Here is a 23,546-nt window from a genome sequence, read left to right as displayed (position 1 = left end):
ATTACCTTACTGTAGAGCAGATTCAAAGTTGTTTGTCCTGGTATTTTTATTTTAAAATTAGACTAGCTACACTGTCTTCTGTCTGACAGAATTAAGTTAACTAAACTAACTGTGATATAACAGCATTCACAAACGCGCCTAAATTACAACGGAGATGCAGTTGGAGGAGGATTGTTATAAAAAAAAAAAAATCATCTGACTACAACCTCCAATCGCATCTCCGTTGTGCATTAGATGCATTTCGTGACAGGACTATGAGGAAAAGATGCACCCACCTGCTTTCCCAAAAAAAAAAAAAAAAAACAAGTTTAAAAAGGGGTCGGCACGTGCCCCTGCACCTATGCCTAAATACGCCACTGATAAACCACTCCCATGCCTGATAAAAAGTATATATATATTTAGAAAGCTTGTGAGGAAATTATTACTCTATTTTTGTTTTACTTGGATCGCTTGTCTGTGTACTTAATAAAGGATTTTCGACTGGAAACAGACTGCCTGCCTTGCTTGGATTACTTTTGAATACTTGGTAATGCTGTACAATTATATATTTTCTATTATTATTTTTTGTTTTGTTTTGTTTTGACTTAAGACGAGTTTAAGTTCGCTACTTCTACTGCTATTGTCTGATCTGATTAATATACAGTGATTAACTAGAAATATATGAACTGAAAATCTTCCACACAGAGAAGTTTCTTACACTGAATTATTTATTTACCTTTCCTTTCTACACTGCTGTTGATATCCTGAATTATTTGCCTTTCCGTGTGTTTATATTGAAAAAAGTGCATTTTGCCTCACATTATCTGTTTTATTTGATCTAGCTAGCTTTTGGATAAAATAGTGTATTTTTACACTCCAGCAAACAATTGTTTTTACACAAAAGAGGTCAGTGGATTTTCCATCTAATACACTGGGAGGTAGCCTGGTCTGTTGAGGGTGAGGAAACACTTGAGATTTCTGAATGCAGTTTTATTGGCTGGGGAACTTATCTTGTTTTTTAGTGCCTTTATAAATTCTGTACAATTGAGTGGCTCTTGGTTTATTAATTCAAAGCAAAGTACTTTTATTTTTTTAACTGTTTTTATTAAATTTTCATAAAATATAATCACTACAAAATTTGTAATCAGAAATGTACATACATATTTATTAAAAGTAAGAAAACACTAATCTTATAAATGCAGAAACAAAGAAAACAACTATTGACAAGATAACCACACTTTTATAAGCTGTTTAAAATACACTGCTATATCTATGGCTTTAAGTCTGTCTGTGGTATCATTTCACTCCGGACCTTCTTCACCGTACTTTTGCATAGGGAGGACTGGGATTGTTCAGCTGGTGGCAGTAGGTGTTTACCTGGTCTATCTGAGCGGGAAAACACACAAAAGGGCTCTTAAGTATTTTTTTTTTGCACTTCTCTGCACTTGATTTCCACTGTTCTGATACATAGATAGCATAGACTAGATTCAGACTTGCTGCATATAGCCGGTAATTAATACACTTAAGTACTAAACCAGCCATCTTACATTAAGAAGGGTTCCCTAGTACCTCTGTGGTAGAACCGTGTGGATCCAGCATTGTCTGAGCTGGAGATTGCTGGAGAAAGGTTCATTGTATGCTTTCCTATTGGTAGATTAACTTAAAAGTGTCTTAATGTTGCCAGTATTTAAGCCTCGCGTTTACACGTTGCAGTGCACCATACAACAGGAGTTAGGGGTGCCCTGCATAGACACAAACATCTTGAAACTCAATGTTTCCATAGACATATGTCAGTTGAATGCTCCCAAGCTTCCCTACTGTACTACAGGTGCACTGAGTAGCACTGTCACACTTATTATCCATAGCCTTCAACAGACAAGCACCTTTGTTAGTCATAGCAAAAAAATGGTCAAACTAGCCCAATCCTTTCTCTAACAGTACATGTGGTAAAAACCTACTATAATAGATGGGCAGTTTCCCATCATTCCACCAGCCAGCCTGATTGACATGGGCATCCTGAGGCAATGTAGTAATTGCCTTATGTATGCTGACAACCAAATACTCCTAAAACAAATACCCTATGTGAGATATGTAATTACACTGCAAAACTAGAATCAGTTCTCTCATGTAACATCAAACAGATTGTCAGCACATAAACTTCACCTCTCACAAAATGAGGTCACTACACATAAATGTTTATATACAGAGGTACTTATTAGAAGCCTACCAAAAGATCAGAAACTTTCCAAATGCAAACCAGTTGCATACAGTGTTATGCAAATAGAAACCACAATACATAAAAACACATACACCAGTACCTCAGCAAATGTCTTGGTCATAGGTGACTCCATAGTGAGACACACAGATGTCCCTCTCACCAGGCTGGACAAAGGGGTCACATTCAGCTGCCTGTGAGCTGCCAGTTTACATCAAATTCCACTTGCACTCAAGTCACTCAACAAGTACCATTATGACTCTGTAATAGTCCATGTTGGGATGAATGACCTTGAGACGTACCTCTATGGACTATATGAAGAGAGACATGACTGAACTCTCAGATTATGTGTACCAGGTAGATATGACTCTAGCTCTAAGCAGCATTCTACCTTCACCCAGGATGATGCCACAAAATAAACAAAAAATGATTGACTTCAACACTTGGCTTAGCTTGTGGTGTCAGTCCAGGGTGATCCAGTATTTGTCATCCTGGGAAGACATGGCCGACAGGCCATGCTGTTTTGCCAGACATGGTCTGCACCTGTCTCCTTTAGGCTTTTGGTTACTGGCAAAGGCACCTGCCTCCCCATAGTGCCTTTTGTAGTCAATGTCAAAACAACAAAATTTCCGATGTAACAAAATCCACTTGAGACAAACTCAAGGTTCTTCTGCTTAATGCTAGAAGTCTAAACATGAAACTACACTCCTGGAAGCACTCCTTGCTTTGGAAGATGCTGATGTCTGTGCTGTCACTGAGACATGGTTCAAGGCCGCCAAGAGCACCCCGGCTATGCAAGGCTACAATGCCTTCCACACATACAGACCTCAAAATGGGCATGAAAGAACCAAAGGTGGAGGTGTAAAAATCTAAATTAATGCCAACTACACCTCAAAACTGGTCAAACAGTACCACTCTCTCGAACCATTCCATGTCCAATTAAGTATAGGCAAAATACCCTACCACATCACTGCCAGCTATAGGTCCCCCACCATGAACGAAGAAAAACACACTGCCTACCTGAACTTACTGGAATCACTTGCCATACAGCCCAACATCTTAATTATGGGAGATTTCAACTAACCCTCTACTGACTGGGTGACATACATGAGCACAAACATGCTCACCCAGAGGTTCCTGGACTTTGTCAATACAAATGCTCTGGAAGAGATAGTCTGCACCTCCACAAGGGGCTCAAATTCCTAGACACAGTACTTACCAACATGGGGCATCACTGCACTCGTCCCTGTGTGATGCCCTCCCTGGTAAGGTTGGACCATAAATCAATCTCGTTTGTAGTAACTATTGAACCTGTCATCACTACAGGAGCAAAAAAAAAACTAAAAAAAATTTCCAAAGCAAACTATAGCCTACTAAGCAAAGGGATAAAAAAAATGTATACCCCCTGAAATCACAGACAACAACAATTCCTATGCAGAGGTGTACACAAATGCCCTGTATAAACATTTAAGCAGCTGTATAGACTCAGGTTTGCCTGACCGGATTAAACCCAGGTCCTCCTGAAAAAATGTCACCCTGGTGGACCTCAAGTATAAACAGATTATATAACAAAAGGAAGGAAGTGATGTCTACGAATAAGATGGGACTGACTGAGCAGAAGAAGAATTCCTTCCACAGCTTAAACAAGCAAATGAGAAATCTTGATAATTATGAAGGTAAAATAGCGTCCATAGCTAAGGATAATCATAAGGCATTCTTTAACTAGATCCAAAATCAAAAAACAAATGCCCAGCTATGTGCCGAACTGGTAGTAGATGGTACCACTCATACTATACCAGAAAAAATGTCCAACCTATCTGACAGATTTGGTGCAAATGTCACCCCCCCCCCCTTGTCCCCACCAGCCATACCTCAGATCATACCTGACATCAGTCCTCTGCCTAGTATCTCTAGAGATCAGGGCATATCTGTGCTCTCCAAGACCAAAAACAAGGCCTCAATGGGACCAGATACAATCTCAGGTTGCTTATTAAGCAATCTAAAACAGGACCAAGTGGACCCACTTGATGTTCTCTTTAACCATAGCCTAAGACCTGGCTTTGTTCCTGCAGAGCTGAGAACAGCAACAGTAATCTCCTTGCTCAAAGGGGGGGGGGGGGTCATCAACCGATCCTGGGAATTACAGACCCATAAATATAACCAGCCTTATCTGCAAGGCCATGGAAAGAATCATCATGCCCTTATCAACAAGGACATAGGTGACCTTCAAACTTTAGACCCAACCCAGTTTGGCTTTGTTAAGGGGAGATCATGCTTTTTAAACCTAGTAGATTTCTTTGAGAAAGTCACCATTGTCCTAGATGAAGATAAAACAGTGCACACTGCCTATCTTGACCTAGTGAAGTCTTTTGGCACAATCCCCCACTCAGGTATCACTGAGAAGTGCTCTGAATGGAGAGATAAGTCAACAAGCAAAAGAGAGTAGCATTGCTGAAACTCAATTCAAACTCAAGTCTTAGTAAGTACCTTCATGAGGTGGACCCTGTTATTTATTTATTTTTTTTTTTTTTGACAAAATTTCACCATGACAACACTGATATATATACTGTATTTACATAGCATATATCATGGATAGAAGTGGGTTAAAAATAAAAAAGATAGCTGGGCACACAAGACCCGGTAAAAAAAAATGCCGAACCCTGATAGGCGCAGTGGTGCCAGGAATTGAAAAATGACAGTGCAGAATCCTCAAAACATGGAAACATTCCTACAATGGGGCTAGGCCAGGCCCAGGGGGAGGATGGCCCCCTGTTGTAGAAGGAAGTAACAGTCCACAATAAATCACAAAAACAGATAGGCCAAAGAAGAGCTATAAAGAAGATAGAGTGGACTATTGAGGATAAGAAATAAATTACGTATTGTTGCTATTATGCAAGAAGCCCATTATTTCCAGACAGAAGATGTAATAAAGATTAAGAGAGAAATTAGAGGAAAGAAAAATACTGCCACAAGAAAAACTGTCAGAAGCTTCAAACAAAAAAATTGTGTTTATGAATACAACAGATTTATGAAAAACATTATACACACCAAGAAATCTTGGTCTGTTTGGAAAAAGAGGCAACTGAGGAAGTGTGAAAACATAAAGAACAAAATCTAGAGACATTTGAAAGGTGTAAAAAAGGAAATATGGACATAGGGAAAAAAAGAGAGATGTGATCTGATGCAATATTTATGCAAAGGAGAAAGCCAAACTAACCAACACAAAAAGGCAGCCCCAAAGGTATTCAAAGAGAAATACAGGCAAAGACATCCAGATATGGAAAGTTTCACAATAAGAAGATAAGACCACAAAGAGGGAATGTAGAATAGAAGATTAGTAAACTAGACATTAAAAAAAAACAGAAGCTGAAGTTATGGAACACTTGTGAAGTGAAGGATTTAGTGTAGAAAGTTTTACACAGGTTACATCACAGCATGATGGAACGAGTTCCCAAAGTAAAGAAAAACAGGAGGATCAAGAGACATCTGAAGATGAAATACAGACATGGGAAAGAAAAAGAAGTTATGTCTTACCATAACGTTCCATCTGTGTTGTAGATCTTTGTTCATTCATTACAGTTAGGACCTCAGTTCCGTCCTCGGAACTGATACGGACGTTTCCCAGCTCGCGCAAGCCAAAAACTTTCAGCTAAGACCTACCCATAATGCCCCTTGCCTAGTTACTCCAGATTGAGTTTGCCCACCCTAGATAAAAGATGTAGTAATAGAAAAGATAGTTGGAGGCTCTGTCTGAGCAGATACCCTAACCAGGAGTTCCTAAAGTACACCAGGAGTCCAGGCAGGAGGAAGGAGGGTGGGAAGTAATGAATGAACAAAGATTTACAACACAGATGGAACGTTATGGTAAGACATAACTTCTTTATCTGATGTTGTAAATCTTTGTTCTTTCATTACAGTTAGGACTGAGTCCCCAGCTACTTGAGTCCTGGGTGGCCCTAAGGAAGGATATTCCTGAGCACCATAGAACCAAAAGATGCTCGTCCCCTGGAGGTCAAATCCAAATTGTAATGAGATATAAAGGTATGAGGTCTTGCCCAAGTGGCTGCCGCACATATATAATCCATAGAGGTTCTGGAATGAAAAGCTACAGAAGTAGCCATAGATCTGGCAGAATGAGCCTTTATTCTGGAAGGTAAGGATAGCTTATTCTGTTGGCAGATAAAGGTAATGATGTTTCTAAGCCAAGAGGATAACATCACTTTGGAAACAGGTTTACCCAATCTGGGTCCTGCAAAGGCCACAAACAATTGATCTGTTTTCCTGAAAGATTTAGTCCTCTCCAAATAACAACGAAGCTGCTGATGCACCTCAAGGATATGCAAAAGGTACTCCCCTCTGTTGGTATGCCGAGGGAACAAAACCAGCAGATCAATAGATTGGTTAATGGAAAAGCCAGAAATGACCTTGGGCAAGAAAGAAGGGTCAGTACAAAGGGACACCCTATCCTTGTGGAAGATCAAGTAAAGACTCTTGACACTCAAGGCCTGCAGCTCAGATACTCTTCTCGCTGAGGTTAAGTGCCACTAGAAGTATGGTTTTCCACGACAAAAATTTCAAATCACATGAAACAAAGGGTGCGAAGGGAGAACCTGTGAGAGACTGAAGCACCAGAGTCAAGTCTCAGGGTTCTAAGGGAGGTTTGACCGAAGGTTTAACATGTAATACTCCCTCCAAAAAGGTTTTGCATAGGCAGTGTGACATAATTGAAAAATTATCAAGACCATTATGAAAACTGGCGATAGCTGCTAAATGTACAGTGATCATTGAAGCTGAGGCTCCTGCATGTAAAAGAGTAGTCAGGTATTGTAGGATCTTTTGAATAGGCATAGAAAAAGGGTCTAAGTTCTGGTCTTTGGCCCAAATAGAGAACCTAGTCCATTTACTAGAATAAACTTTTCTAGTGGAAGGTTTGTGTGAGGCCATAAAAATTCCACAAACAGGAGATGGGATGTCAGGCAGCCTGGCAATTATTGGAAGTGGAGGAACCAAGCTGTGAGCTTGAGACTGTGCAAGTTCAGATGAATCAGTCCTTGAGGATGAGATAACAAGTCCTGGGAATGATCCAGAATCCACGGGCTGTGAATCAGATGAGGCCATAGAAACGGGAACCAGACTTGACGTAGCCAGTAGGGGGCAATGAGGATCACTTTGCTTCTCAACCTCTGAGCTTTCTGGAGAAATGTTGGGATGAAGGTAAATGGGGGAAAGGCATACAGGAGACCCGGGGGACAATCATGCGTTAGAGCATCCCTCGGTGGTTCCTCCTGAGGGGGGATCAGGGCAAAATAGCTTCTGCATTTGTAGTTTAGAGGGGAAGCAAACAGGTCGCAGCAAGGCTTGCCCCAGTGTTGGAAGATCCAATCTGCTGTTACAGGGTTGAGGGACCACTCATGAGGCATCAGGATATTCCTGCTCAGATTGTCCGCAATAAGGTTGGAACTCCCAGGAATGTGCGCTTCTATAAGAAAGCGGTTGGAAACTATCACCCAGTTCCAAATCCTTATGACTTCCCAACACAGGGGGTAAGACCTGCTTCCGCCTTGCTTGTTGATATACCAGACGACTAACATATTGTCTGACTAAATTGCAATGGTTCCCGCGGGAAGGGATGCATGGAACGCTTGCAATGCTAAGAGAACTGCCCTCAGTTCCAGGACATTTATATGCAAGTTGGCCTCCATGGGGGACCAGGTGCCTTGGACAGTCTTTCCCTGGAAATGCCCCCCCCCCCACCCTAACAGTGAAGCATCCATGGTCACTGTGGCCATGGGCTGGGAAGACAGAAAAGTCAACACCAAAGATTTGTTTGTGGCTTCATCCACCATAGCATTTCTTCCTTGCAACGGTTTGTAAGGCATATCATGTGGTTGAGTGGGTGAGTCAGCAACGACCATTGTGTAGAAAGAAGCCACTGAGGATTCTCATGTGCAGTCTCACCAGTGGCACTAATGCAATGGCAGCTGCCATGGAGCCCAAGAGTTGCAGTACAAGACATGCTGGTACATAGGTCTGAGGAAGAAGGTCTTGGATTTGGTGTCTTATTTTCAAAAACCTTTGAGGGGGGAGAGAAGCTTGACAGGATGTTGTGTCGAAGACTGCTCCAATAAATTCCAGTGTCTTCATTGGGGACATTTAAGATTTGTCTTTGTAGATTGTAATCCCCAAGCAAAGAGTGATAGCTTGAGTGTAAGAGAGGCTGCGGACTAGAAGATTCCTGGTCGGAGCGGTAAGGAGCCAATCGTCTAGACAGGGAAACACCTGGAATCTTTGTAGTCGAAGATGAGCTACCACAACTGCCATACATTTGGTGAACACTCGGGGGTGCTGTCGAGAGACCAAATGGCAGTGCCCTGAACTGGTAGTGATTGGCTCCCAGCCAGAGGCAGAGAAACCTCCGGGAGCGGTGATCCATCTTTATGTGGTAGTACGCGTCCTGGAGGTCTATAGAGCACATCCAGTTATCCCTCCCTAGAAAGGAAAAAATGGACTGTATTGTGACCATCTAGAATTTTTGAGGTTTGATAAATTTGTACAATAGGCTGAGATCCAGGATTGGTCTCCAGCCCCTGTCATTTTTGGCACTTAATAAAGGACCTTGAGTAAAACTCAGATCCTGTCTGGTCTGGTGGGACTGGTTGGATGACTCTTTTCCTTAGCAGCGTTTCTATCTCTAAGGCTGCTAATTCCCTCTGATTGGGTGGTACATCGGGGATTCATTTGAAGGGTCTGGGAGTTAAGTTGAAAGGTATTTGGTAGCCTCTGGATATTATTCTCTGCACCAAACATCAGTAGTAATAATATGTCAGGCTGGTAGATGCACAGAAAAACGACCCCCGACAGCTTCCAGAGGGAAGCAATCGAGCCGCTGCTCAAGAGCACTGGTAGGGTCTGCTGGAGAAGAATCTCTAGTGCCCTGGTTACATGGACCCCCTCTACCCCGAAAGGGACATCTTCCATACGAGTTGCCCCCTCTGCCCCGGGGGGATTGTTCACCATGAGTGTCATGAATAGGTCCTTGGGATTTCTTGAACCACATTTTTCCTCCCTTCTGGCTCCTGGAGTAGCACCTGTGGGGGTTGGAAAGGCATATGCCCACAGCAGACAAGGTCTTTCCATCTTTCTCACTACATGTGAGTGTGCCTCCTACTTTGGGTCCAAAAAGTGCAGATTTGTCGATAAGTGCATTGACGAAGGAAGATTTAAAGGGGTCTGCAAAGTCACACAACTGCATCCTAGCATTATGTCTCATGACAACACCTGATGCGGCAGCTCGAGCTGCCCCCTCGGTGGAGTGAGATATCAAACGCATCGAGGAGTTCGAGATGGATTCAAGGGTAGCTAGCTGCGAGGCGACAGTATCACGCAGCTCATCAGACAGTACCCCACCAAAGAGGAAGACATTTTGGAAATTAGGTCTCTTTGGATACGAGTAAAGTATGCCAGATAGTTCAGCGACTGAATGGCGAATGTCACTGAAGCATAGGTCCGTTTCCCTAGTCTGTCCATGGTACAGGACTCTTTGTTTGGAAGATGGACAGTGGAACTATCTTCTGCCATTTCCCTCTTGGTGACCGCTGCTACAACCATAGAATCAACTGATAACTGCTAGGACCAGTGGGGTTGGTCTTCGGGTGTAAATAAAATTTCTATCTGGCCTCTGAGGGACAGATTCTACATTGTCCGGGGCCTTCCAGGCATGCTGCACAATGAGTTTAACAAGGTCATCTGCCGGTGGGGTTACCCAGGAAGGGTTATAGGACTTCCAGTCTCCCCGCTGCTTGAGGATTTTGAGAATGTCTCCAAATGAAATGTCATCTGGGGGAGACCATGGGGACCCTTCCCCCTCATCACAATCAGTGTCTTCAGTAATAGATTCCTCCAGTGAATCAAGGTGCTTCCTCTTGCACCATTTCTTCCAGGGTGGCTCCCCAGTGGGATCTTCTGAGGATGACTATGGAGAAGGGGTTCCCTTCAGAGAGGGTTCTTGTGACTCCCATGCCCAGGGTCCTGAAACAGAGGGTTGGGAGAGGAGCAAGAGAACTGGAAGCCATCGGAGCTGTGGACATAGACGGCACCAGCGAGAAAATAGGCACCAGGCTAGATACCAAGGTATGGACGGTCCAAGCATTACTTCGGGAGAGCAACGGTTCCACTGGAGCCGATGCAGCAAGTGTGGACGATGCTGACAGGGAAAACATTGCTGTTGGAACCAAGACAGTATGCACTGGAGGTATCTTGTCCTTGGCAGGTATTCGAGTTTTGGAGCCGATGGAGCCGAATAAACTGTTGGCACCATGGCTGGGGATAGTGCCAAAGCAGGTACAGTCATCGGAGCTCATGTCAGATCCAAGGACGGCACCGAAGTCAGTGGTGCCGAGGTTGGAGCCGAAATAGGGATGAATATCATGGATGGCACCGAGGGAGAAGACACAAAGCCTGATGCCGAAGAGGTCTGCGCTGAGGAAGCATGGAGCCGACTTGGTTCCATAACTGACGTAGATGCAGGAACCGAGTGACTCCGTTTGTCCTTATGTTTTTTGGTCTTTGGAGGGGGGAGACCTCTGACCCAGACAGAGCCTCTAAAAAGGGTGCCTTGAGTAATCTGTTTTTCCTTATGTTTTTTGGTCTTTGGATGGGGTGAGACCTCCAACCGAGATAGAGCCTCCAAAAAAGGTGTCTTGAGTAATCCATTTGTCCTTATGTTTTTTTTGGTCTTTGGAGGGGGTGAGACCTCAGACCCAGATAGAGCCTCCAAAAAAAAAAGATGCTTTGAGTAATCTATTTTTCCTTATGTTTTATGGTATTTGGAGGGGGTGAGACCTCCGACCCAGATAGAGCCTTGAAAAAGGTTCCTTGAGTAAACCTTTTAAGATAAGTTTATTATTACATTCTGCTAGTGTACAATTACTACAACTAGCACAAAATTCACAGTCAGCTCTAATATGATCCATGCCCAATCAGCAGACACAATGAACATGTGTATCTGAGTTAGGCATCTTACATCCACACTTGTCACAATGTTTAAATCCCAACTTAGCTTTGTCTGACATAGTAAGGCAACAAGTCTATCCTAGAGAAAAAATAAGGGAAAAAAATACCAGTGATGTTATTTTAAAAAATACCACTAGTAGAAAGGAAAGGCCTGTCAAAGATAGGAGAGAGGGACATTACCAATAAAGGTAAAAAAATAAATTACCAAGGAAAAGGGAAGGAAATAGACTTAGGTTATAGGTGACAGTAAGAAAAGGCTAACTTGACTAAAAATTAAATAATTTTGAAGAGAAACTGTCTTAAAATTAACACTTTTCTGCTTAGCTTTAAGAGAGATGGCCAGCACGTCTGACTAGGAACATGGCAAATGAGATCTGGAGCAACTAGGAGAGGGGCATTATGGGTAGGTCTTAGCTGAGAGTTTTTGGCTTGCGCGAGCTGGGAAAAGGCTGTATCAGTTCCGAGGATGGAACCGAGGTCCTAACTGTAGTGAAAGAACAAAGATTTACAACATCAGATAAAGAGATTTAATATGGTGTAATAGTTGTGTAAAGGAGAAAGCAAAAATAATAAATAAAACAGCAGCACCAAAGATATTTGAAGAGAAACAGAAGCAAAGGCATCCAGACATGGAAAATTTTACAATACAAAAAAAAAAAATAAGGAAACAAAGAGGAAAAGTAGAAAAGATGATTAGTAATGGGGAAGTTAAAGAAATAGAAACTGCAGTTATGGATTACCGGCGAGGTGAAGGATTTAGTGTCGAAACTCTCAGAAAACATCACAGCAGGATAGACCAATGTATCCCCAAATTAAGGCAAAACCAGTAAAGCAGGAAACATCTGATCAGTTGCCATATGAAGATACTTTGGAGCCTTCCATAGGACACAAGTGCAAACATCCAGTCGGAGTTGAACAGCAAGTGGAAGAACAGAAAACTGTGACAATAGTGACAAAGCCAATGTTGTAGGTTGATAGGCCAGTGAGTTCCCATATGAAAGAGTAATGGATGACACAGAATGAAACTGAATAGAATGTGGCAAAGGAAGATGCTGTGGAGCTACCTATATAATGCCCACAGGAGATGGAGAACGAATAATATGCCCTCAGTTTAGAGAAAAATGACATAAGAGAAGAGTTGCTTGATTTAATAGAGATGGACATACAAATAAAGACCAGTGAAAGAAACAGATTACAGAAAGTCAATAAAACCCAAAAAGTTAGATGCTTGATAAAACAAATAAAATTAGTAATTAGGACTGTCCTAGACAGTTGACAGAATAGTAAACAGAAAGTAGAAAGTAGACAGAAGTATAAGGAGATGAGGCATACGGTGAAGAGAGAGGTGGCAAAGGATAAGGTGTATGGATATTTGTATTAAGGAGAGAGAAAAGGACCTTTACCAACTGGCTAGACAGGGGGACCGAGCTGGGAAAGATGTGCATCAGGTAAGGGTGACAAAGGATAACAAGGGAAAAGTACTCACAAGTGAGGTGAATGTGTTGAGCAGACGGAAGCAGTACTTTATGGGGCTGATGAATGACAAGAATGAGAGAGAGAAAAGGTTGGATGATGTGGGGATAGTGAATCAGGAAGTGCAACGGATTAGCAAGGAAGAAGTAGCTACAGCTATGAAGAGGATGAAGAATGGAAAGGCTGTTGGGCCAGATGACATACCTGTGGAAGCATGCAAGTGTTTAGAACAGATGACAATGGAATTTTTAACCAGATTGTTTAATGAAATCTTGGAAAGTGAGAGGATGCCCAAGGAGTGGAGAAGAAGTGTTTTGATACCGATTTTTAAGAATAAGGATGATGTGCACAGCTGTAGTAACTACAGAGGGATAAAACCGATCAGTCTCAGCATGAAGTTATGGGAAAAAGTAGAGGAAAATATATTAAGAAGGGAGGTGATGATTAGTAAGCATCAGTATTGTTTCATGCTGGGAAAGAGCACTCCAGATGCAATGTTTGCTTTGTGGGTGTTGATGGAGAAGTATAGAGAGGGTCAGAAGGAGTTGCATTGTGTCTTTGTGGACTTGGAGAATGCATAAGACAGGGTGCCTAGAGAAAAGTTGTGGTATTGTATGAGGAAGTCGGGAGTGGCAGAGAGGTATGTAAGTATGGTATAGGATATATACGGGGGTAGTGTGACAGTAGTGAGGTCTGCAGTAAGAGTGACGGATGCATTCAAGGTGGAGGTAGGATTACATCAAGGATCAGCTCTGAGCCCTTTCTTATTTGCAGTGGTGATGGACAGGTTGACAGACAAGATCAGACAGATGTCCTCATGGACTATGACGTTTGCGGATGACATTGTGATCTGTAGTGAGAGTAGAGAATAGGTTGAGGAGACCCTTAAGAGGTATAGGGATATGGTCTAGAGAGGAGAGGAATGAAGGTCAGCAGGATTAAGACAGAATATATGTTTGTGAATGACAGGGAGGATAGAGGAATGGTGAGGATGCAGGGAATAGAGTTGGCGAAGGTAGATGAGTTTAAATACTTGGGATAAACAGTTCAGAGTAATGGTGAGTGTGGACTAGAGGTGAAGAAGAGAGTGCAGGTAGGGTGGAGTGGGTGGAAAAAAGTGTCAGGAGTGATTGTGACAGACAGGTACCAGTAAGAGTGAAAGGGAAGGTCTACAAGAGGGTGGTGAGACCAGCTATGTTATATGGGTTGGAGACGGTGGCACTGACGAAAAGACAGGAGTCAGAGATGGAGGTGGCAGAGTTAAAGATGTTAAGATTTTCATTGGGTGTGTTGAGGATGGACAGGATTAGGTATCAGTAGATTAGAAAGTCAGCTCAGGTTGGATGGTTTGGAGGCAAAGCCAGAGAGGTGAGATTGGGTTGGTTTGGACATGCTGAGGAGGGATGCTGTGTATAATGGGAGAAGGATGTTAAGGATGGAGCTGCCAGGTAAATGAAAAGAGGAAGGCCTAAGATAAGGTTTATGGATGCGCCGAGAGAGGACATGCAGTTGGTTGGTGTGACACAGCAAGATGCAGAGGACAGGAAAAAAATGGAAAGAGATGATCCACCGTGGTGATCCCTAACAGGAACAGCTGAAAGAAGAAGAACAGTAATTATGACTGTCCACAGAAATTCATGCAGTATAACAGAAGTAAATAGGATACATTACTGTGCAGCTAAATTAATAATAGATAAAGTCTTACCACAAAAATACAGGGTAGTAGAGGAAAAGAAGGAGATTAATCGAATGCCATCAAAAAATTATCAAATAGAGAAAACTATAAAACAATTAAGACAAGAACTGCCCACTGTTAGAAGATTATAGAAGAGGGAACAGATCAACAAAAATACTCAGAAAGACAGACATGAAAAAAGCAATGCACAGTATTAGAACAGATCAGGATCTATCGTGCACTATCGCAAACAATAAACTAAAAATATCAGCACAGGCAGAAAAAATTAGAAGATATGCAGATAAATATAAAGGAAAAGTACAAAATAAACAATTCACTGATGACCCAAAAAAGTTTTGCAGAGAACTGGGAAACAAGGCAAAAGGAATCAAAACACCACCAAAAAGAATATGTACTTATATTTTCAAGAAATATTTATGAAAGCCCTGTGGAACATAACAAAAATGCTGCATGGATAGAAGTAAAAGAAAGAATAAGAAGTTCAAATGTACAGGATATGCAATGCGATGAAGTAACAGCCAGAAAGATTGAAACAAAGTTAAGAAAAGCTCCTAACTGGAAAACCCCAGGCCCAGATGCAGTACCTAACTTCTGGTTAACAGTATTAACATAGTTACATGAAGATTTATCAATGAGTAAGAACTATTTATATGCTCACCCTGAACAGACACCAGCCTGGCTAACAACAAGAAAAGCAATACTCCTACTTAAGAGTGGACCTGCAAGCTATCCTAAAAATTATAGGCCAATAACTTGCCTTCCGACGATGTATAAACTATACACTGGAATTGATGCGGACAGAGTTTATAGTCATTTAGAAGAAAAGTCAGTCATGGTAATAGAACAAAAAGGTAATAAAGTTGTATGGAATAAAGGATCAGCCTGACTAACAACAGAGTGAACTGCTACTATAAACCAATAGCTTTCCTTCCAATGACGGAGTCATATGGAACAAAGGATCATTTCTTGTTAAATAAAGTCACAGTGGAGAACTGTAAAAAGGAAAAGAATTTCAGTATGGCATGAATAGACTATAAAAAAAGCATTTGGCAATATCCCACATTCATGGATAAAAGAGTGTCTAAAAATGTATAAGATACACCCTACACTGATCGATTACATTACAGTGACCATGAAACAGTGGCAAACCGCTCTCCAGTTAAACCATGATAAAGGACAAATTATTATTCCAGGGATAAAAATTCAAAGCGGGATTTTCCAAGGTGGCTCTTTCTCACCGCTGCCATTTTGTCCTGCCCTTAACCCATTAAGCTGTATACTTAACAGATTAGGTTCTGGCATTAATTTGGCTCATAGAAACAACAAAGTGTAAAGATTTCTCATCTTCTTTTTATAGATGATTTAAACTGTATAGTTCATCAGATGAGTAACTGAAAGCACAACTGCTTTAATTTGGCTCATAGAAACAACAAAGTGTAAAGATTTCTCATCTTCTTTTTATAGATGATTTAAACTGTATAGTTCATCAGATGAATAACTGAAAGCACAACTGCAAGTGGAAAAACTTTTTCAGATGATATAAGAATGTAATTTGGTCTTGATAAATGTGCAAAAGCAGCCTTTAAAGCAGGACTGCTGCAACACCAAGAAAACATCAGTTTGGGACAGGAATGTGATATTAAAGAACTTGAGCAAGAGGGAGTGTTTAAATATTTGGGAATTGATGAAGGATCAACAATAGAACATGAACAAATGTGAATAAAACTCAGTAAGGAATATTTTAGAAGGCTTAAATTAATACTAAAAACAGCATTGACATCTAGGAGCAAAGTCCAACCAAAGTCCAAGTTATAAACCAATTTGCTCTTCCTGTCCTAACTTACAGTTTTGGAGTGACTGACTGTCCCAAAAGGTATTGGACAGTTTGGACAGGAAAACAAGAAGGATGCTTCATGCTCATCAAATGACTTACAAAAATCAGTGCATACCATACCAAGACTATATATTCCCTGTTTTGAAGGAGGTATGTGCCTCCTTGAAATTGATTACATGTACAGATCTACGATAGTGGGACTGCATAAATATCTGCTGACCTCATAAGACCCAAATGGCAGTGAAAGTTTTGAAACATGAGGAGATAAAGTCTTAAGACGACTTCTCTGCTTAGTTTAGCAGAAGTATATTGGCATCAAGCGGTAATGGGAATCAAACCGGAAGTAGATTAAAATCGGGTAGCAACTGAATATGCCAAAAAACAAAAGAAAGAATATAAGGTGAAGGATCAGATAAGAATGCAAGAAATGTGGAAAATGCATAAATAGAGCTGCAAGTATAGGAAACTCATGGAAAAAACCCACGTTGATCAGGATCGAATGCAGGAATGGTTAAGGAAAGGTGAATTTATACCAAAAGACGAAAGGTTAATATTGGCGGCTAAAGATAGTGGACCACATACATGTTGATTTACAAAGTCCATTGAACATGTTGAAGAAACAGACAAATGTAGGTTTTGTAAAACAGAATTGGAAACAGTTGCACATCTTTTTGCTGGTTGTGATATACTAGTGGCAGAAAGACTGTATACTGAAAGGCATAATAATGTAGCAAGATTGTTGCATTAGGGATTGTGCTAACATTATAATATTGAAGTAGCTGAAAAATACTGCACACATGAGCCACAAAGCATCATAGAAAATGTTGGTCTATATCATATGGGATCATCCATTATCAACAGTTCAAAAAACAGATGCAAGAAAACCAGATATAGTAGTCCATGAAAAGAAGACAGAAGTAGCATTGATTATTGAAATCGCTACACCCATTGACTACAGTTTCTTAAGTACAGAGAGACACAACGCCATAAAGTACCAGGATTTGCAGGCAGAAACGGCAATGGGGAAGAAAGATACTCGACAGTGAAGGAACAACGGGTATTATAAAAAAGAATGTACACTCATACTTAGCTATGTTACAGATACATGCAACTCTGAAGGAATTGCAGAAGGAGTCATTACTGGACACATTGTGGGTACTGTGAAGAGCAATTCTGGCCAACATCAAAGATTGAAACAATATTTAATTATAACTTCACATAGGAATAGGGTCCATTCCCGGCATGGTATTAGAAACCCAAAAGACTTGGAGAAATTAAAAAATTGGAGATTAAGCCTTACATCACTAGATGGGTAGCTAATTGGCTCACTGACAGAACACATACTGTCAAAGTTGGTGACTCCACCTCCACAAGGATCTGTGCTGTGCCCTTTATGGTTTGGAATTTATTTCTTGGAAGTCCAGGCTAAAGTAGAAGGCCTTTGGCTGACCAAGTTCGCTGATGATTGAAAACTGGGTGCACTGAGTGCCCCAAAAATGTTAACATATTATAGGAGGGGCTAACACAGACAAATTACTTGTGCCAAACCACGGTCTAAAACTAAATGAAAAAAGTGCATTATTATACCCTTTGGCAAAGTAGACTTCCCTGCTAATTACAATATTGACAGTAGCATCCCCCCCCCCCCAAGTTCAAACTCAGTGGTGTGAGATCTGGGAACACAGATAGATGGCAATCTGAACTTTGACCACCAAGTTTCCACAGTGGTAAGGAAAGCCTTCTATGTTGTGCATCTTGTAAGTAAGGGCATCACATCCAGGTGTAAGGCTGTTATAACTCCACTGTACTTGACCCTCATTAGACCATTAACAGAGTACAATGCTCCCTTGCATGTAGCTCACCAGGCACCTGCAACAGCTGGAGAGACCACAGAGGTTTCTCACCAAGAAAATACAGGGCCTCCAAACCATGACTTACATGGATAGACTGAAAGCCCTGTCACTGCGCTCTGTATTGTATAGGCTGCTGAAATGCAACTTGTGCCTGGCCTACAGGGCAGTCACTGACCCTGTCCTGATGGATATGCTACACATCCACATGTCAAATGGCACAAGAGTCATCTTAACTTAGCCTGTGACATTAACAGAACATGCTGAAGAGACAGATATACCTCCCAGAGATTGGCACTGCTCTGGAATAAACTTCCAGTTCATGTGAAGCACAACTCCTCAGTGACCCTATTCAAGTGCAACCTGGACAAATGGATGCAAGACTGCAAATTCATCCCAGGGGTGGCACCTATGTCACTCATGGACAGGGGTAGTCTGTATTTATCACAGACAAGCTCTGAATTACGTCCGTGTAAACAAAGTCAATTGAGGCAAGACGGAATTAATATGGCAAGGCGTGTAAGGGCTCTAGGGCCACTAACCTAGTAACATCCTATGAACCTAACTGGGCTTTGTATTAGAACCATGATTTTTGTGCAGGAATGGGCGGGACCTACATGACTGACAGGGCTTAGTGACAAGCCATGCAGATTATATACAGTGTCATGGTGAATATTTGTAACACAGGCTTCATGCTTTTTATGTTATCTTTAGAGTTACCACAGCTTTTAGTATACAATATGTAAAACAGAGATTAAATAAAGTTATCCTTATTTTCTATATTTGTAAGTGCACCGTCGAAACCACCGCATGTCCTGGGTGTCTGACTTGCTTTGTCACTTTGTACTTTGTCTTAACCACATTACTGTGTTGTATGGTAAGAAGTGGGTCAGAAGGGCAGTATGTACGCAGTACTCACAAGCATATTTCCCAATTGTCCCGAATTCCTCGTTTTTTACCGAGTTTTGGGGTCCAAATAATGGGGTGCCACGATTCCCAAGTGGCACCCCTTCATTTCCGTTTTTTTTCTTGATTTTTTTTATTTTTGCACTTTTTTTAAATTTTTCGCGCTTTATCTTACGTTATCGCATGCACGATGACGTCAGCTCACCAGGGCTACCAGCCTGTCCAAATTCAGCTTGCGGCACACATATTTCCGAGTTTCCCGCTGGTTCAAATGCTTTGCGAGCGAGAACGAGTCAGCCGGGAAGGATTTATTTAGAAGGGCTTCTCCGGCTATTTGATTTATTTAGTAGGCTCCAGCTGGAAAGGATTTGCCTGGCTATTTGATTTTCGGCTGGGAACAGATGAAGGCTCGAACGGATGTTTTGCTGCCCGAGGCAAGGATTTAAAGGCTCATCGCTCCTCGCACAGAAAGGATTTATCACTCAGTTCAGAAGTAAGCAAGCTGCAGGAAGGATTTATCACTCAGCTCAGAAGTAAGTTACAGGAAGGATTTATCGCTCAGCATTAACGTGAAACGGTGTGTGTGTGTACGTAGAAATATGGGTCTGGTAAAGTTGATCAAACTGTTTCGTCAGTAGCCTCCCTGCTTAAAATGTATGGTCAAAAGGTATGTGAGTTAGCCTAATGTGAAGTGGATTATCTTATATATATAGATAGGTATTTATATCTATATATTGATGTTTGTGTGGGTCTGGGAAAGTTGGTCATACTGTTTTGTCAGTAGCTTCCCTGCTTAAACTGTATGGTCAAAAGGTGTGTGTTAGCCTAATGTGAAATAGATGATCATACATATATATATATATATATATATATATATATATATATATATATATATATATATATATATATATATATATTTATTGATGTTTGTGTGTGTATTAAAGACAGAAAGCTGCACAGAGAATGTATACTTAGAAGCAGCTGTACAAAGAGCACTAGTGGTGGGATAACTTCCTGACTGAATCCCAGACAACCTGATATCAGCGTCTATGATTTTCAGCTAACTACCGGAGGTTTACTCTCTCTCACTGTCTCCCACTCTTGAACTGCAGCGTTACACCTGTTCTGTTTAATACATCAGTTTTATTATTGTATCAATGATTTACAACAGGTTTCATTCATCTCCTTTATGCAGTAATAAGGAAACGATGCTCGGAGTTACCTTTATAGTTGTGATTTGCATGTCTGGCTAAGCTCAGGCTGTGCATGCCCATTTTATAATGATTGTTGCTTTGTTAGTGGCTGCAGAGTAAAAAGATTAATTTGATTAATTTGTAAACTGGTGAAAGCATAGCCTTTTTTATAAATAGCATTATCCTCAGTTCCAGTACCCCTTCCTGCTTCTGGCTTACATCTCATACTGCCACATTGGTTTAACACATGACTTGTTGAAGTCCACATGCCAAGTCTGTTTTCATTGTGAGACAGTATTGCTTTATTTTGTAGATGCCTATTCATGTTTTTGCATTGTGCTATAAAATGCAAAAATCAAATCCAAATAATCATTGTAGAAGTAGAGCAGTATGCATGCACACAATAGTGTTTATGGTAAATGGGGCAAAACAGCCAGGTAATGGGACATTGGAATGGCTGCGGGGAATCTGGTGCCATATAGTTCTTCGGTTTGTGTTTGAAAGTTGATATCCCACAATTCCATCGGAGTGGGCGTGGTTACATAAGTATGCAAATTTGATGTTAATCAACGTACAGATTTGTACCTATTTTTCATGGTAGGGTTGCCACCTTTTCAAATGGACAAAGTGAGATATTTTTGGTACAAACATCAGATTTTACAGGTCGACACATACCCACACTCAGTACAAAGGTTAAAACTTAACTTTTTTGCCTAAATAAAAGCTTATTCATGTAGTATTTTAGGTGCTTATTCTGTTTCTTACAACATTTAGGTATTTTAGATACAGAATAACTGTTTTATGCAACTATTACTTAAAATATAAGAAATAATTTTGTCCTAAAATCTCAGGACATTTGCCATTTTTACAATTTTTTGTCAGGACACAACTGCCCAAAGAGGGACTGTCCCTCGCAACCCTATTTCATGGGCCTTGTCCAGATTTTTGATGTTTCCGGGTTAAGAGGTATGCTCACAAGTTCCCGTTTTGCACTCCGGACCCATAACCCATAACCCGTGGACCCCCCCCAAAGCTTTCTTTGGTATAATGTGCAGTAATTGCTTTTGCAGGGGGGCAAGTCCACCCTGCACCCCCACCTTTCTTTAAACATTTCTGGAGATAAAGCAACAAACAATATTCTAAGGCAGTGGGATAATAAAAACATACAATACATGCAATAAAAAAGACCTCCCAGAAAGGTCGCCACCCTCACCTTTACAAAACAGGAATTGTAAGTCTGTGTAATAGTTTTTATACCTGCAGCTTACTATGTGTTCGCACCCCTCCTCTTTAAAGAATTGCAAATTGGAAATCCTGGTACCAGCAAATAAGAGAGAAAAGGATTTATTTTGAAATAACAACGTTTAGCATACTCGTCTTTCTGAGAATGGGTTTGCCATGTTTATTCAAAGCACTCTTCAAAATAAACGACATGAGCAAAGTGCTGGGCGGGGTTTGGGCGGTCCTTGCTACTACACATCTGTTGGGGTAATGTTCCATTACAAAACCCTTAACTGTACGACATTATGAGGAACATTAATCTGAGTCCTTAAAAAGTTCATATTCCTTACGGAAATGTCCTGTCAAAAATTCAGTGTCAGTATCTTTTTAATTGCTATTCATAATAAATGAAATCATATACATTCGTCAAAAGAACATTTTGTAAGCATATTTTAACACCCATATGAGTGTTCCAAAGTTCCAACTGAAGTTGTTAGTAAGCTCCTCCACATTTTATCTATTTGTACCACATTATGAGAGGTAGAATTCACACTTTGGTGACAGAAGGTTGAGAGCTGTGATAACAGCAACATAGTATTTTCAAGGGCCAATTGCTCTAAGCAAAATAGCTGTTTTCACGCCCAGTTTATTGGAGTTAAAATAAGGAAATAACTCTAAAAGGAGACGCAACCATCAGATGTCATTGGCCGGAGAAACGCGATGCTAAGCTCGGACGGGGATGACATTTACTAAAATAAAGGCTTTGAATTGACATTTTTCTGTTAAAAAAATAGAAAAAAACAACCACCAGTGGGGAGTTCATCTATTCTTCACCAAGCTGAACTTGACTACAACCTCATTCAGTTTGTTCTTAACGAGCAGGAGAGAAACTTGAAATAGTTCGCACGTTTTTTGGGTCATTGTCCTACCCGTTCTGATGTTACAGGCAGTCTAGTGGCCAAATAGCAATTACGTAATATACTATTTTCTTCCCAATGGCTTTCAAGGGACCACCGTTTCATGTAGGAAATGGAGCTTCGGCATACTGCTTTACAATATTATATCCAACTGGTTAAGCAAAGAGGTAAAGGCAGAAAAGGATAAAAATGTTTGTATCCACAGACCCCCAAAACAGAAGAAAATAATCTTACCACCAAAGGCATGTACATGTCATCTGCAGCGAAGTTTGCGTGTGTGTTCTTCCGGCATCGATCGTCTTTTTACTCCGGGGTGTAATAGATTTTCTTAAACTGTTATAATGCATGCATACGACAGGTTCGGATTGATTTCGTCATTGTGTGTGTGTGTTGAGATGTCAGATAACGTAACAATTCTTACCACAGAATACCCAAACCTGCTTAGTAAACAAGTGTGAGCTGACTGATAAATACAATGGCAAGAACAATTGACTATTAACAAACAATAAAATATGGTTTAACAAAATACGTTGTTGAATTGTCTCGAATCTCTTGCGAGTCTAAGAAGTACAGTAATGGATGTCAATCTGTAGCATAGCACAGCCTGCCCACATTTCACTACAAACTTATAGATGATGCAACTGAAAGCAATATCTTCTTCTTTCGGCTTTTCCCGGTTAGGGGTCGCCACAGCGTATCACCTGTGATGCAACTGAAAGCAATAATCTAAAACAGGAATGATATAGTTTGATACTAATACACGCACAAATGTTTAGGGCAAATCAGCGTAGCAAACACTACTTCCGATACATATTATTTATTTATTTTATTTTACTTAAGTTTGTTTACTGGGGTGGGTTTCTTAGGATGAGGCTGTATATTAAATAGGAGCTGTCTGATTTTGTTTATTACTTAATCGGAGCACACATCTGTATAAGGAACGTGTCTCGTGTTAAAAAAAGTGAAATGTTTCTCGCAGTTCCACACCAAAGGGTTTGCCTTACAGTGTTAATGTTTTTTAACCAATATCTGTAGTAAATCTATAATAAATATTCATGCGGGCTTGGGCTGGATGCGTGTTCGGGGCGGGATTTGCTACTGCGTATCCTGCGAGGTACTACACTTGGAAATTACCGTACACTAATCACAGTAGACCGTTTGCAGGCACAGTTTGTGTAAATATTAAGTAGTGTTATGTAGGTAAGTCATGCTTCTGACGGATGTTTGGAAAAAAAAATGTTTTCTGCAAA

At 40.8% G+C, this 23,546-nt stretch overlaps 1 protein-coding gene across 4 annotated transcripts in view; it reads right to left on the bottom strand.

The window, feature by feature from the left end:
- Positions 1-23,012, bottom strand: part of LOC122799893 (E3 ubiquitin-protein ligase RNF14-like) — an 826,975-nt gene extending 803,963 nt beyond the window's left edge. Inside the window, exon 1 of one of the 4 annotated variants that reach the window (XM_044069268.1) lies at positions 22,531-23,012. The gene's annotated coding sequence lies outside the window, so the exon portion shown is untranslated. The remainder of the gene's footprint in view (positions 1-22,530) is intronic. The other 3 variants (XM_044069270.1, XM_044069269.1, XM_044069271.1) reach the window with 3 other exon arrangements.
- Between the last annotated feature and the right edge of the window lie 534 nt (positions 23,013-23,546).

Source organism: Protopterus annectens, chromosome 4.part0 (genome assembly GCF_019279795.1).
Source record: "Protopterus annectens isolate FY-2018-M chromosome 4.part0, PAN1.0, whole genome shotgun sequence".
Classification (NCBI taxonomy): Eukaryota; Metazoa; Chordata; order Ceratodontiformes; family Protopteridae; genus Protopterus; species Protopterus annectens.
The sequence above is the reverse complement of the archived record's forward strand: the minus strand, read 5'-3'. Positions and strand labels throughout refer to the sequence as shown.